The sequence below is a fragment of the Bombina bombina genome, chromosome 2 (assembly GCF_027579735.1).
Source record: "Bombina bombina isolate aBomBom1 chromosome 2, aBomBom1.pri, whole genome shotgun sequence".
NCBI classification, from domain to species: domain Eukaryota; kingdom Metazoa; phylum Chordata; class Amphibia; order Anura; family Bombinatoridae; genus Bombina; species Bombina bombina.
The window spans coordinates 210,045,451-210,062,886 of record NC_069500.1 but is presented as its reverse complement, the minus strand read 5'-3'; the positions used below and the strand labels follow the sequence as shown (position 1 = coordinate 210,062,886).

Genomic DNA, 17,436 nt, shown 5'->3' with positions numbered 1-17,436 from the left:
ACAGGTAAGTATTTAGCTTTAAATAGGAATAATTTATTTAATAAGAGTTAATTAATTTTGTTAGATTAAAATTATATTTAATTTAGGGGGGTGTTAGTGTTAGGGTTAGACTTAGCTTTAGGGGTTAATACATTTATTAGAATAGCGGTGAGCTCCGGTCGGCAGATTAGGGGTTAATAATTGAAGTTAGGTGTCGGCGATGTTAGGGAGGGCAGATTAGGGGTTAATACTATTTATTATAGTACAAAATTTCAAAAATCCCAGCCACTGAGTCTTAGAGTCAAAAAGTTTTATTCTTCAACAAAAGATATGATCAAAATTGATCTTTCACAAAAAGCAATCATGAGTATCAAGGAAACATCAGGTGTAAGTTCACTCAAATCCACACATACCCCATCCACCAAACACATTCGTATCTAACCCTCAGCAAAATAAAGAAAAACATCAAAGCAAAAACAATCATCAGAAAAATAAATGCAATGTCACTCCCAGGGCGTCCCCAGAGAGTGAATATTACGACACCACCCACTCAGGACCTCAAAGGATCAAGAACCATTGCGAGTGTCCACTCAATCTTCAACTCTGTAGTATTATATTAACCAAGAGTGTCTCGTATTAATTGTGGCAACTCCCAAAACAAGAATGTCTCATTCATTATAAAGCCTCCAGCTGTAACAATATGTATCTGTTTGAAACCATCAGCAATTTGTCTACTTGCCACTGTATAAAGGTGGTCACAGGAGACATGATATATTATGGTATTTGTAATCCATCATAGTGAATGCTGGTAACGGCTATAGTGACAAATCTTGTAATTGTTGAAATCTTTTGGTTCAGATGTCCCTTGAACCTGACGTGCTACTGGCCATACATTATGTTGCGGGGAGCTGTGAACGTACTAACGGCCCAAACACACACCCTTTTCACACTTCACTCACGGTATTGTGCACTGTCCCTTTATAGCAGAGAATATATCACACTCCACATTTTCCTTTTCACCAAAACTGCGAGTATCTCATACCCTCGTGGCAGTTCGTGACCATTAATGTGTTGTGAATGTGTTGTAAACAAAGCAAATGCTTGAACAGTGGTGTTACCTCCTTCAGCGTATATGTGCATATGTCGATAGTGCCGTGAGACTCTCTGTCTTCAGTGTGGTTTCTATGGGCCCCCCGTATGGGTATCTAGTCTCACCTCGCAATTTCTGTGGCTTAGATAGCACGATATCCAGGTAGCTGAGGTGGCGTCTCCTCGTTCCGACGCGCGTTTCGGGACTCCGCCCCTTTCTCAAGGAGTTTACAGGTAATGGGGTGGAGGTGTGACTTAAATAGAATCAATAGTAATCTCATTGGCTACTCGCATACACACCCCCACTCTAACGACACATTCTACACTCGTGTTTGTGAAAACATTGCTGAGATAGAAAATGAATGAATCTAAGACTCACGAATAGCTGGTGATCGCTGCCGAGCAGGTACTAAATAGGCTCCACATAACTCCCCAGTGAGAATATGTCAATATATGACACCTTCGAGATCCAACCGCTGTACTTTCTCTGTTCAGGGAATTATAAATGTATATATATAGGCATCCGCGGCAAATTTCAATTATAGCTCTGTATCTGCCATCAATCAACGTACCTTAAACGAAACATTCCCTCTCATCAATATTCCGCGCACAGCGTGTTTAATCAGTCTAAGTTAATATTTCATATTGAGTGTAATTTGTTCAATACCGGGGGTCCCGCTACGGGATATCCTATTTGTGTAAAAAATTAGGGAGACTATATGCAGTCGGTTAAGGCAACGCATGTCTCAGAGGCCCTCTTTCTGACCCTGTTCTATGCTGATTCTCACAAATATGATATTTCTAACAAATGAATCATATAAAAGAAACTACTAGAGTTAGTGTATATCCGGACCATGTACATTATTGCATCTCTCTGTCCAAAGAATCAATTAATCGGCTCAGACAAAGCATATCCCAAGGGTCTCAAAGAGCCTCTTCCTACCCTATTCTATGTTGTTTCTCGCAGTTCTAATTTCTATAACAAATGAGTCCTACAGAAGGAACTGCCCTTATGTCATCGATTCTGCTTCAACGTATTTATCGGATAGATGGTTAATTCTATCCAAAGGAAACTAGATCCCATACATCCTACGTAGATATCGCAGGACTACCGTTATTGGATCTAAGTGTCCACAAGTTATAATTTGTTTGAACCTTTATCATGGCTCTATACCATGTGTATTGTTGGATTTTCATGTCCAAAGCATCGCAATTCTTCATACCCTTTCCTACCTCTCTTCAGTTTTTCATCTTTTAGAGAGGACATATTCAGAGAAGGAAATTCGCCAATTAAGAACTATTGAAAAGCTCAGATAAAATTTCCCCAGGAAATGTCTCTATTAAGACCTCTAGGGACCATGGTATCCAATTTTTTAATCCATAATGCCTCCTTGCGGAATAGTATTTTCTGTCTGTCACCTCCCCTCCGTAAGGGGGAGACCCCATCAATCACTTGAAACCTTAATTGGCCTGAGCACACTAACTAGAAAGGGTGGTGCGGTCACACTTTATGGTATACTATTTATTATAGGGTTAGTGAGGCGGATTAGGGGTTAATAACTTTATTATAGTAGCGGTGCGGTCCGCTCTGCAGATTAGGGGTTAATAAGTGTAGGCAGGTGGAGGCGACGTTGAGGGGGGCAGATTAGGGGTTAATAAATATAATATAGGGGTCGGCGGTGTTAGGGGCAGCAGATTAGGGGTACATAGCTATAATGTAGGTGGCGGCGCTTTGCAGTCGGCAGATTAGGGGTTAATTATTGTAGGTAGCTGGCGGCGACGTTGTGTGGGGCAGATTAGGGGTTAATAAATATAATACAGGGGTCGGCGGTGTTAGGGGCAGCAGATTAGGGGTACATAAGTATAACGTAGGTGGCGGTCGGCAGATTAGGGGTTAAAAAAATTTAATCGAGTGGCGGCGATGTGGGGGGACCTCGGTTTAGGGGTACATAGGTAGTTTATGGGTGTTAGTGTACTTTAGAGTTTAGGGTTTATTTTACAGGTAAGTATTTAGCTTTAAATAGGAATAATTTATTTAATAAGAGTTAATTTATTTCGTTAGATTAAAATTATATTTAATTTAGGGGGGTGTTAGTGTTAGGGTTAGACTTAGCTTTAGGGGTTAATACATTTATTAGAATAGCGGTGAGCTCCGGTCGGCAGATTAGGGGTTAATGTTTGAAGTTAGGTGTCAGCGATGTTAGGGAGGGCAGATTAGGGGTTAATACTATTTATTATAGGGTTAGTGAGGCGGATTAGAGGTTAATAACTTTATTATAGTAGCGGTGCGGTCCGCTCTGCAGATTAGGGGTTAATAAGTGTAGGCAGGTGGAGGCGACGTTGTGGGAGGCAGATTAGGGGTTAAAAATAATATGCAGGGGTCAGCGATAGCGGGGGCGGCAGATTAGGGGTTAATAAGTGTAAGGTTAGGGGTGTTTAGACTCGGGGTACATGTTAGGGTGTTAGGTGCAGACTTAGGAAGTGTTTACGCATAGCAAACAATGGGGCTGCGTTAGGAGCTGAACGCGGCTTTTTTGCAGGTGTTAGGTTTTTTTTCAGCTCAAACAGCCCCATTGTTTCCTATGGGGGAATCGTGCACGAGCACGTTTTTGAGGCTGGCCGCGTCCGTAAGCAACTCTGGTATCGAAAGTTGGAGTGGCGTTAAAAATGCTCTACGCTCCTTTTTTGGAGCCTAATGCAGCGATTCTGTGGACTCTCAATACCAGAGTTATTTTTATGGTGCGGCCAGAAAAAAGCCGGCGTTAGCTACGCGGGTCCTTACCGACAAAACTCTAAATCTAGCCGATAGTATTCAAATCTAAGAGGTTAAATAAACCCTTCTCAGTGATCTCATTGGATGCCGAGAAGGCATTTGATAAAATTAGAGGGGAGTATCTGTGGAAGGTATTAGAAGTCTTTAAGTTTCCAGACCAAATAATGTTAGCCATAAAAGCATTATATTCTTCACCCACAGCCTCTGTCCGTGGGTTGGGTTTTCACTCCCCATTATTCCATATCTCTAATGGAATGTGTCAGGGGTGGCCTCTATCCCCTCTGCTATTTGCCCTAGCCATTGAACCATTAGCAGCACAAATTAGAAGGGACAGAATCCTAGAGGTAATAACATTACACGGCACTACACATAAAATTGCATTGTTCGCAGACGATATCACAATACTATCCACCACACCGAAAAAGACAATTCCAAGATTATTAGACATTCTGGCAAACCTCGGCAAACTCTCCTATTATAAATTGAATTACAGCAAATCTGAAATTTACACATGGGGATATTCTGAAGATCTCCTCCAGGGGCTACACTCCCAGTATGGCTTTAAAATGAAGAAAAATCACATAACACACTTAGGGATTAAAATACCTAATGATTTGCACCAAATTATTAGTGATAACTATGGCCCTTTACTCTCGGAATTGAGAACTCATAAGCAGAGGTGGAGCTTTGATACTATATCTTGGTTGGGGCGAATCACAGCTCTCAAAATGAGCTTTATACGCAAATTGACATATCTGTTCCGTTGTCTCCCAATTAGAGTTCCCAAATCACTATTATTACAATTTCCAAGTGAATGCACAAAATCTATATGGCAGGATAAGACACCATGCATCACAAGATTTTACAATACCCGCCTAGACAACATTAAGGGGTGGCCTCCCCATCTATCACAAGATGTTACGAGGCGGCGATGCTCACCCATGTCGCACAATGGGGGGCTAAGGAATCTCAAAGCAAGTGGAGGGAGATCAAAAAGGCCTCCCTGCCGTTCCATATCCACCTACGCGACTTAATTTTGACTCCACCCCACTGTCGCAGGTAATTATCAATTAATAATCAAATTATAGAATGTCTCTCTACCTGGGACAAAATTAGGCATTATAATATTATAGGCATTATAAACTAATAGCCCCACATCCTTCCCCCATTACTTCAACTCTAAGCCTATTTACAGGCCTACCTGACTCACACCCTCAAACATGGCCTCGTCTCGGGGTAGAGAAAGTATCAGACCTATGGTCTACCTCCCCACAAGGCCACTTCCGTACACTAAATCAAATTAGAGAATCCAAACAGGTCCCACTATTTATGGCATTTGAATACACTAGGGTAGGTCCCACTCTTTATGGCATTTGAATACACTAGGGTAATAAGTTTAATCATTAGCTGGGGGTTCAAACCTACATCTTCACGTCCGTTAACTATATTGGAGTCTAAATGGCAGCGGGGGGGGGGGGGAATTATGTAGCCTAATGTCCATACATTATTACCTAAAGGAGGGTGCTCTGCCCTCAGATAAAGCTCCACACATTCTGAAATGGGAAGAAAAGCTGAAAATATCTGTCCCTACATAAACTTGGCATCAAACTCTCCTGTCCTCCAAAAAAGCTATTCATTGTGTCACTTTATATGAAACATATTTTAAACTGCTTACATACTGGTACTATGTCCCGGCATGATTGGCCCAATTGTTTCTTACCTCCTCCCCTAATTGCTGGAGAAACTGTGACCATATTGGTGACATGACCCATATTTGGCGGGACTGCCCAAAACTTTAACCCTTGGGTTCACCATACTGACTAGATTGGGGATACCCCTTGCTAAATCACCCCCTACCTAAACATCACAGCTATTTTTGCATATATATAAAATTGTCCATTGCAAGATCATGGAAGAAATAAACTCCCCCCACCTGGCCCACAATAATCAATATCATGGCATACATATACTCCATGGAAAAAAAGTGTTTTCTACTGTCTTGAAAAATCAGATCTCTTCAAAATGATTTGGGTCAACTGGACATCTATGTTTAGTACCAATTGGCTACCTAATGCTGACCTCTGAAGAAAAACCCCCTTTTCCTTCTTTTCCCCTTATCCCCTGCTGCGAGTTATCCCTAATTTCCCCACCTCTAATTACCCAGTTCAAAACTAATGGCGATTAAGTATGGTGTACTAATGTGTCATACCTTTCAGTACTGTTTTATTAAGAGAAGTATGTGATTTCTTTTCTGTAAATTCTGTGGATTTATACTTAAATGTATATTATTGTTTCTGTGAATTCTGTGGATTTATACTTAAATGTATATGATTGTATTATTGTTCTTTGAATAATAAAAAAATATAAATAATAAAAATAACAGTATTCCATTTGAGACCATCCTGGAATCATTTGATAATCATCAAACTACTTTTTTTTTTTTTTTCTTCAAAAGGCTTTATTGGTAAATTGTATAAATTACAATATTAGAATTGAAAAGATTTGAGAATGCAAAAACAGGTACATTCTGTTATGTTATACAATATGAATCATTGTCCAGAAATAACTTAAGAATCCAAGGTTCTCAGTGGTATACAGTTTCTCCTTTATGGCTCTGGTGTAGTTCTATATATAGTCCTTGTATGAACACACAAAATAAAAAGTCCCGTAAAGATATCCTACTAGGGTACATTTTGAGATCTGGTGAGGCATTGTTTATATTGGTAATGCCTGTCCCTGAGAAGCCTTGTGTAACCAATAACAAATAAACATAAAATACTTAACAGTATCAATGCTGGTACAATATTAGAGAGACTGGCTTGCAAGAAGAGCGATTAAGTCAAAGTCAAAAAGGGGAGAAGAGAACATCTGTTTGATGAGCATCCGCCAAGAAGGAGCAGGAGAAGAGAGGTGAGGGGCATGGCTGGGGGGTGGGGGAGGAGTGAGATTGGAGGAGGAAAAGGATCACTATTGTGTTGAGGATGAGTATATAACAGATTCCCAATAAAACATGACTTCCTGGAAGAAGGCCATATTTCCTGTCCTAAAATATGAGAACTCCTCGAAAGAGAGGAGCTCTGATGTGTTGAGCTTCCACTCTTGTATCGTAGGTAGTAAGGGGGATCTCCACTTTCTTGCTAATAATAATCTTTTGCTGTTAAGGCCTATTTGTAGTAATTTCCACCTTATTTTGCATTGTTTCCCTGGTTTGTAATTGAAGAGGGCAGTTGTTGGTGTTAGTTTTAAGGTATTTAATAGTAATTCTTTATAAAAGGTCTCTACGTTTTTCCAAAATTTACATTGCCAATAAATGTGTGACATGGTGCCTGGCAATCCACAATGTCTCCAGCAAGAGGCATTGGCATTAGGATATATAAGTTTGATCCTTTCTGGGGTACGATACCAGAGGAACAGGATTTTATTATTTAGTTCAACTAGTCTCGGGGAGGAGGATTACTTATGTGTGTGATAGAATATATTTTGTATATCTGTGCGCCAAGGTGAGGCAAATGGTGGTAATGGGGGTGTGGAAGAGTTGTCTAAGAGTTTCTTAGCTATCAACAGAGATCCACGGGGCAGCGTATCCGCCAAGCATCAAACTACTTTTTAAGTCATTTGCACATCATAAGACATCATCAGGTTTGTAAAGTATTTCTGGGTGATGAATTCAGAATTATTAGCAGATTACCTTATTGATTTCTTTACAAGCATGAACAGCCAGTGAATGACCTTAGAATAATCTCATTTTAATATTTTGGCCTGTGGGCATACTTCAGGATGGCTTCTGATGACTAGTCTTGAGTCATTGATTACTCAGAATGACTCCAGGAAGATCATCCTTTCTGACTAGGGCTGTCACTGGGTAATCCTAGCCCACTTTCCCTCCTTGTTTCTTTCTTGATATTTTTGTAAAATACCTATTTAATTTTGAGTTATCTCATGATTCATACCACTGATGAATTTTTTTTGGCGGTTAAAAGACTTTGATTATTATTTATTTTACAGTTATGATTGACATTAAAACAGAAGAAAAAATATGGTTTCTTAAAGGACCACTAAATACAGAAGAATTGCATAATTAATTAGTGTATAATAAAAAGACAATGCAATAACACTTACTCTGAATTCCACATAATCATTAGATTTTATTCTGGCAAATATATTTTTTTTCTACCATTTGCCGCCCCCCTCCGTATCATGTGACAGGTATCAGTCAATCACAAACTAGTATACCCTGTGAGCTTGTGCACATGCTCAGTAGAAGCTGGTGCCTCAGAAAGTGTGCATATAAAAAGACTGTGCAAAATTTGATAATGAAAGCAAATTGGAAAGTCTCTTAAAACTGCATGATTTATCTAAATGACGAATGTTTAATATTTACTTTAGTGTCCCTTTAACAAGATCTTACTTTTGTCCTGGATAACCTTTAGTACTTTGCTCTTCCTATTTTGCAGGAAGTTTCTACTGAATTCTCATTTTGAAAATCTGTGTTCTACTTGCAATAATGCCAGGTCCTTATATATTTTTTATTTTAAAATGTTCTTTTTATTGAGGTAGCGATAACAGTTCAATACAAACATTATAAACAGAAGTATAAGAGGTATCTCAAAGAATGACAACACAGGTGAGCACCAAGTTAGGATGAGATACATGACATTCTTAAAGATCAACAATTTTTCGGCTCCTCGTTTTGTTTATAGTACATTAATATTTGTTGTGTCGTCAATGACTACCAGGACCGCTGTTGGGTCCATACACTCCAATATTCAAATGAGGACACATGAAATAATATCAATTAGTACCAATAAGAGTCACATAAAGAAAACTAGTAAAACTGTTACATCTTAAACAATCTTCAGGTAATATGTTAGGCATAGTAAAAGTATAGCAACTAACAAACTGTATATAGCAAAGAATATATATGTAAACACAGCAATATTTTCCGTGTTAGGGCCAGAAGAGCAAGTTACATATAGAGGGGGGGGGGGGGAGAGGGGGGGAGGGAAGGATGGGTGGCCTACCAGAAGGATAGGGGGGACAGTGGGCAGATGTGTTGGGGGTAAGGTTACAGAGGGTTAGCTACCCTGTGTCTAATTACTACGATGCTCGGAATCTCCTACTCTTTTTGTGGTCGATTTCTTTGGAGTTCAATCCTTTGACTCCAGATTGAGCAGTAAAAGTACAAACGCCCCTCTACTCGTAGCGAGTATTCTCCCATTCTTTGGATATATGTGAGAATATCATCCATTGGCAAGGTCATAGGAGTGTATTTTGCCCACTGTCTGGCTAATGCTAATTTTGTAGCTAGGAGGATGGAAACACACAAAGCCCTAGCTGGCTTCTGCAATCTCTGCAATCCTAAATGAAAAAGAGCAATATCAGTAGTTAAGTGTGGTACTAGTTGTAACTGTAGCAATAGGTCCGCAATCTGAGACCAAACTGAGTCTAGTTTATGACAACCCCACCATATGTGCAAATGAGTGCCTCTCTGATCACAACCTCTCCAGCAATCAGCCTGTCAGAGCGGAAAAATGCGATGCAACCTGGTCGGGACCCAATGCTATCTAAGTAATAATTTAATAAAAAGTTTGTATAGGTTAGAACAACAAACTACAAATTTTGTGTCCTGAATACCTCGCTGCCAGATCACATCCCGATGCACTACTTCCAAGTCTCTCTCCCAGTACCTCGTGGCTAGGGATTTAATGAATGAAGGAGAGTTGAGTAAAAGTTTGTAATGGCAGGAAAATGAACCCTGCGTGGGTTTGCCTGTAGTCCATCGTCGTTTCCACTTTGTGAGGGTCCTGGTGCCAGATTTGGGAAACCCCCAGGATAAAAGTAAGAAGGTCAGTCTGAGATATTCAAAATGTAAATCTCTAGGGAAATTAGTGACTGGAAAATCGTTTGGCGGTAGCACCCCAACGTCTAGGTCAGGAATCAGGTAGACAATACAATAACGCTTTTGTCAAGTGCACTGGAGAGGGGTGTGGGGCCACCAGCTGATGAAAATTAAGATCTCGCCAAAACCTAAGACATGTCTTTATGATATGATTATTTACCCCCTTTAGGACATCAGCATGGTCAGGAATCCTTTCATATTTTTTATGTTGTTTTTTTTGTAGGAGAAAGTTGTTTTGTGTAAATTTTTGGAATTCTTGACTAAAGTTGTGTCCATATTCCATACAAATCCATGAATTTCCTTTCTCTGTATTACGGTTGCACAACTTTATCCTATACTGCAGAATATAAAAAGTAAGGCAGATTGTTGGTCATTTCTTAGTCATTTCTTAAGGATCTAAGATCAACTTTGTGCAGTTAAATCCACCATTGATGTATTAATTGCCCATTGTTCCCTTAATATTTTCAGTCTTAGAAAGCTCCATCTATGTTAGGGCTTAAGGCACATCCTATTATGGCAGTAAGTAATACTTGGTAACTGCTATTATGAACTGCCATTCAAGTTCATCAGATGATCTGTGTGAAATGCATATATGAGTGACTTTTAACTTATTTTTTGAAAACCCACTTTGTATTTGTTATATTCCAGAAATTTCTTCTTAAACACATGAAAAAAAACTATAGGAAAAAGTCATTCACACAGACTTTTGAATTGGATTTTCCCAATAATTTTCACAGATCTTCATGGAAGCAACACATATTTAGGCAAAGTATATATAGAACACAATGGCTAATTGTTTCAGTGTTGTGTTTGAATGTAGTTTTTTTTTACTTAATTATAGCATTTATAATAAAAAAGAGTGCATTAAATATAAAAACACTGAAGGTTATAGTTGAAACTGCTCATTCCCAAAGTGGGCTAATGTACTGAGGTAGGATCGTATAAACCAACCAAGAGTATCTGGATACATTTCAGGATGTGACCAACCAGCAGCTTGTAGATATAATTGGTGTTGTGAAGTAGTGATATCCCAGGTACTATGAAGGCATATACTGTAGCATACAGGGAAGTATTATCCAACCGAGTTGCCAACCTGGCCAATGGTTATACATATAAATATTAGTCTAATAAAGCAGCAAACAGTAGAGCAAGACAGATAGCAAAGTCAGTTCATGCAAGTGGTCAGGTTCAATAGTTAATTCTATCAGCACTCCAAATAGCAGTAAGCAAATGCAGGTCAGACAAGCAGAAGTTCAACAACACAGGTCAGATTTCAGACAGACATCCAGGAGACAAAAGGAGCTAAGATTCAAACAGAGCACAAGCAACAGTAGAATCATGAGAACATATGAGCTCACTCAGGTAGACAAGTTATACCTATATACAGGTGGAAAATTAGTAGTAACAGCCCTCTAAATTGCACAAATGGCAACCCATAATACAAAAAATAAGAAAACTGTGACACACATGTCTGAGCTTGTAAGTGAGAGCATAGTAAAAAAAGAGGCACACTTCTAGTCAGCATTTTAGGCATTTTTTTTAAATATAAAAAAAGTATATAGTGGAACAGCTTTGGTTTATATATAATCATACATTTGATACAGAATAGTACAAGAAAAAGATAAAAATGTCAATATCGGAATGACATGCTTATTGACACCCTCTTGAAGAATTTTAATTCAGTTTGAAAAGAAGAATTAAGTTGTCAGCACCCACATGGCTTGAATTAACTAATTAAAGGGACAGTCAACACCAAAATTGTTATTGTTTAAAAAGATAGATAACACCTTTACTACCTATTCCCCCAGCTTTGCACAACCAACATTATTATTTTAATTTACTTTATATCATTTAAACCTCCAAATTCCTGCCTGTTTCTAAGCCACTACAGCCATCCTATTATCACATGCTTTTTTATTAGCATTTCAAAACAGGAGACTGCTAATTCATGTGAGCCATATAGATAACATTGTGCTCACGTCCGTGGGTTGTGCACAACACAGCACTAATTGGCTAAAATGCAAGTCAATAGATAATAAATAGTCATGTGTCAAAAGAGGCTTAAATGCAAGGTAATCACAAAGGTAGAAAGTATATTAATATAACCATGTTGGTTATGCAAAACTGGGGAATGGGTAATAAAGGGATTATCTATCTTTTTAAACAATAAACATTTTAGAGTTGACTGTCCCTTTAATAATGGCTTTATTACAATGCCACTTTTATTTCCTAAAGAAAGAAAAAGGCAGCACACTTGATATCTGCAAAAAACGGATGTTTAATCCAGCATGTTCATAAAGATACACAAACACACAGTGCAATGGAGGAAAGTAGGGGGCGTGTCCTTACGCGTTTCGTGCCATGCGGCACTTAGTCATAGGATCTGTGGGTTTGTGTATCTTTATGAAGATGCTGGATTAAATATCCGTTTTTTGCAGATATCAAGGGTGCTGCCTTTTTCTTTCTTTATCCATATTGGGATTGCTTGGTCCTATTCTATGTGCCTGCACCTTTTGATCACCATGTGCTCTCATTGAGCAAATTTGCCAAAGTTTATTTGCCTCTGTGACTGGAGACTGAGAAGCGATCCTTGTTGGATCACCTGTAGCCACGCCTCCCCCTTCTTTCTACACTTTTATTTCCTGTTCTTTTTTCACAAGAGAGCTGTCTAAAAGAATCAGAAAAGCTATTGTCAACAAATATAACAATTCTAAATAGCACAAGGCCATCTCCAAATACATTACCATAGCGATTTAAACACTTCACGTTGTTATTTAGAAGTTTACTGCTCATGGAATTTTTAAGAACCTACAGGGACGTGGTGGCAAGAGGAAAATTGATCAGAGAAATTGTCAAAGTTTGGTGCAAACTGTAGAAAAACACCATGGGTCAGATTACAAGTTGCATGCTTATTCGTTTTATTTTGTTTGCTATGCTAAAAACTGCCTAGTGAAACCACAATCATTTTGAGAAAACAGCCATGGACAGATTTAACCAAAGTAGAGCTCTTTGGCAATATAGGCAATGAAATAAAGCTTATAGGGAAAAATATACTCTACCTACAGCTAATTATGGCGGAGATCTGCAATATTGTGGGGATGCTTTGCTGTCTTTGTCACTAGAGGCTATGATCATGTTAAGGAGATCATTACTGAGGCATTTTACAGCAAAATATGCTACCTATTGTCAGAAAACTATGTACAAAATAATGGAAAAATGTATTGTTTTAGACTGGCTAGAAATGAGTCCTGATCATAATCTGATTGAAAAGCCATCCTTAGAATTATTTAAGCGTACATGTCAGAAAGAAATATGGGCAGACTTGATGAGCCTTTTGATCCTTATTTCTATAAAATTCTAAATTTCGATGTTTACTATAGAACCCCTCAGCAAATGCTGCCAGGATCATAAACAAAGGACATTATAGACAAAGAGCTTACAAATAAAGGAAACGGAACAGGCGTGAGAATAGTGAGACTCATAACATGCCATCAATTAACCTTTTATAAAGTTTTTAATACCTGGTTTAGCATTATGCTAATTATTATTGGTAAATTATACATTATACTTTCATTTTAATAACATGACAGTTTTTTTTGTTTGTTTGGTTTTTTTGATTGTAAATATTGTGTTTTCAAATGTAATGCAGGGTTTTCAATTTCTGGGAAATGTTTGTTTCTATACTGTTTTGGAGTGGTGTAAATAGGGCCGTCTTCATCTTGTATTAATTGGTTTTGTTTATTTTATTTTATGTATCTCTACTTTCTCATCATGAATCAGTGTCATTGTGTACCCTGGCTCATATATGATAATGTCCCAGTCCACCAGCAGTGCTGTGAGGAATGTCATTTTGTAGCCAGTGAGCAATTATACACTTCGTATAGATTTCAATTTTAGTTTAAACAGCTTTTAGAGGGCCATTAAACACTTTGAGATTGCAAACAAAATGTTTAACTATGTTTAGTACATTTATTAATTATTATGTCCCCTTTTCCTGTAATTTAACTCTAAACATTGTGTTTTTCCAATTCCCTTGAGTTTCTGTAAAGCAATGGGCACTGTCATGTTGAAACCAAGGTAATCCCTTATCGAATCTCTTCTTTTCAGGACAATTAGGAGCAGATAAAGAGGCCCATTTATCAAGCTCCGCCTCCGTATGGAGCTTGTTGACCCTTGTTTCTGGCGAGTCTAAAGACCGCTGCTCCATAACCCTGTCCGCCTGCTCTGAGCAGGCGGACAGAGATCACCACTATTCAACCTGATCGAGAACGATCTGGTTGATTGACACCTCCCTGCTGGCGGCCGCGAATCTGCAGGGGGCGGCGTTGCAACAGCAGCTCACAAGAGCTGCTGGTGCAATGCTGAATACGGAGAGTCTATTGCTCTCTGCATTCAGCGATGTCTGTCGGACCTGATCCGCACTGTCGAATCAGGTCCGACAGACATTTGGTAAATAGGCCTTAAAGTGTGCAAAACATGATTTTGTGGAGGTTGTGTGGAATATAGCAATATTCAAGGGACTTGAAATCCTGGTAAAGAAAATTATTTTAACATTGGCATATTCCATGCAGCCATTGTTTGCACACTTTATTTATCCCTGGTGGTCCTTAGCAGAAGAGATTAGATAATGTATACCTAGGTTTCAACATGGTTGCACCCTTTACTTTAAAAAAAATACTTTATAGAAATTAAAGCTTCACACCTAGAGCTGGATTATAAGTGGTGCGCTATAGACTGCGCAAAGTTTAAGCATGCGTTCGCAAGCTCGTTGTCATGGTTTTAGCACCCGCCTGTATTACAAGCTCAGTAATGGCTCAATTATGATGAACTAAGCTTTGCAGGCTTTTAAAAAATTACACGTCCTAGATTTTCAATAAACTGGAATGGCAGACAACTCAATCGCTGACAGCACAGAAGGCTTGTGGCAGGGTCAGAAGCAACAGTGGCAGGATCTTCACAGGGAGATTCCAAACATAGGACACTGGCATTGGCAAACCTAAAGAGTGTTGACTTTATGGAACCAAAGACCTTTAGAGGGTAAGCATACTTTATTTAAGTGCTTCACATGCATGCTACTACTGTGTTAGTGACATGACAGAGGCAGACATTTGGACAGAGGAATTGCGCCCAGTATTTTAGGGATGTGGTGCTTTGTATTGGAATATTTAGTCATACGTTAATTTTTACATGGACATGTCTTACTTTTCAATTAAGGTCAGCATTTTGTGGAAATATAATCAATCATATAATCTACAATGGATCATATTACTGAATGAGACGTATCAAGCAGATGTTGATTAACTTGGGAAAGCATCTTTTGGGACAGCTAAAAGGTATATGTTCTTTGTTAACTTAGTATAATGACAGAATGTAAATTTAGCCCTGCACAACCCAGTGACTCATATGTACAACTAGCACAAGAGAAAACACATATGACAGACATCTGTAAAATTAAAATATGGTGCTTGACATAGTTCTTTTTTCCTCCCAGAATCACCCAGACGAATAAAGAAGTCACTCCAAAGAAAGCATGATTCATTTTTTTTACTAAAGTGCTTGAAGTATGACAAAAAGTTTTTTTTTAAAAAAAAAACAACATAATTCTAGATAAACACGTCATCATTTACATTTTCTAAAATGAAGAATAAAAGGAAGAAATTTACTGCAAGTTGCCCATAAACATCCTTTTTTAATCAGTGCCCTGGAGAATTGCACAGTGTCCAATACTTGTAACTGAATTTGCCTACCTGGATTTTTAAGGATTCTTTTGAAATTTATATGCACACATTTCCTTAAGTGGTTCATGTTCTCAATGTTTCCCCAATATCTGTAAAACGTGGTTCCGTTTCTGTACATGCATCAGATTTCACAACATCTGCAAATGTTAAAATATGGGTCAATGTCATATATGTATTAATTTTAGAGACTTTTAAAATGCTTTAAAATGATCTTTCACAGCAGACACTTGTGCCTTGTCAAAAGGTCGGTCTTTGTCTATTAATTTGTACAATTTAGCAAACAAAATGATAAATCTGAAGGATTATCTCAATTGATAAATTTTATGATTGCAAATAATATTTATCCTTATTATACATTGCAGTTCTGACTTTCTTTTAAAGGATTTAAAATAACCTCATGCATAGTTGTTTTGCAAATTAGTGACATGCATTTAGAAATAAGTTACTTTTCCATTAATAGAGCACCACTCTGTTCCATTATTGCCAAAGTACAGTAGAAGCCGAAATTCTCCTCTCTCTTTGTTGTCTCCACCTGGGGGACTCAAGGGGGCAAAGCGTCAATCCACAAGTTTATCTTGGGGTGGATACCGGAGAATCGGTGATGCTCTGTACCAATCTTCTGGCATCCACCCCAAGTGAAACTTATGGATAGATGCTTCACCCCCCCCCCCCTTGAATCCCCCACAGAGAATAGTTATTAGGTTAGATTTGTAAATAGTTAATAATAAGTAGTTCATAGGTAGTAGGATATAGTTGTTAATAGTTAATATTTTGCATACCTTCATCCTTTGTTTTATCTTTCTGCTCAGATACGTTTTCATCTATGTAAATATAATTGCCAAGAATCTGCATTCACAAATAAAAATATAAATCTATGTCTATATCTGTGAATACATTTACAACCAGATTACAAATTGAATCAAAATATCGCTTCTGTGAAAGCGATATTTGCGCTCATTATAGTAATACCACCACAGCAAATGTATGCTGGCATTACAAGTGAGGTGCAATGCGAACGTGACCTTGCATTTGCATTGCACGGAAGCATTGCACTCACAAGAGCGCGCTTTCATAGGCTCCAATGAGGGCCTTGTTCTCATGTCTTCAGACACGGCATGAGAACTAGTGCAGGGGGTAAGTCGCACAGGTATGGGCAGCGGATTATAAATATACACATATTAACACATAAATATATATGTATTTAAGCAAATGCATACATATTTACAGAGAACACACAGTTCCCATTGATCGCAATGTAAAAGCACTTTTCAGTGGCATTTTTTTTTTCTTTCAAACACCCCACAGCCGCCAACTTTAGCCCAAAAAAACTGCCTTATGCCATTATTATTATTATTATTTTTTTTTTTAAAAGATGCTACTTTTTTTATTCTTTCAAAAGGCAATGCACATTTTTTGGGGGGCATTTGGAGCACATTTAAAAAGTTAACCAGAGGTCTGACCTATATATATATGTAGAATCTGCTAACTTTTTAGTTACTATTTCCACACTAATATTACCTTTAGCTTAGGAAATCAGGACGCTACTTGATGAAATTATATCTTTTATTATACAGAAAATAAGTATTTACATAGAAACAAGTTGCTAACTAATGTAAGGGAAGGAAAGGGAAGGTGGAAAAGGGGAGAGAGAGAGATGGAAGGGGAGAGGTGAGTGAGAAGAGAGCTAGCTTAGCCTACAATGGCAATTAACTTATATAGTCATTCATTCTTTCTCACAGCCCAGCCCACACTTTATAAATTCTTCAGAGACCAGAAGACATCATTAGATCAGGGGGGTAGAATGTGACGTCCTTAGGCTGTTGGTGATAGGAACTAAGATAAAATCAGGGCCTTGTACACCATCTGTGCTGAAATGCTAAAATGTTTGTAAGGGTTGTAAAATGTCTTAGTGAATCCTGTGGTATCCTTCTGATCTATTGTTTACATCAGTGTGTCAG

General features: G+C 38.3%; 1 long non-coding RNA gene across 1 annotated transcript in view; it reads right to left on the bottom strand.

Annotated features, from left to right (window-relative positions):
• Nucleotides 1–17,095, bottom strand: part of LOC128647727 (uncharacterized) — a 109,723-nt gene extending 92,628 nt beyond the window's left edge. The window contains exons 1-2 of the long non-coding RNA XR_008400390.1: nucleotides 16,997–17,095; nucleotides 15,488–15,615 (exon numbers count right to left, since the gene is read on the bottom strand). This is a non-coding gene — a long non-coding RNA (uncharacterized LOC128647727). The remainder of the gene's footprint in view (nucleotides 1–15,487; nucleotides 15,616–16,996) is intronic.
• Nucleotides 17,096–17,436: the final 341 nt, after the last annotated feature.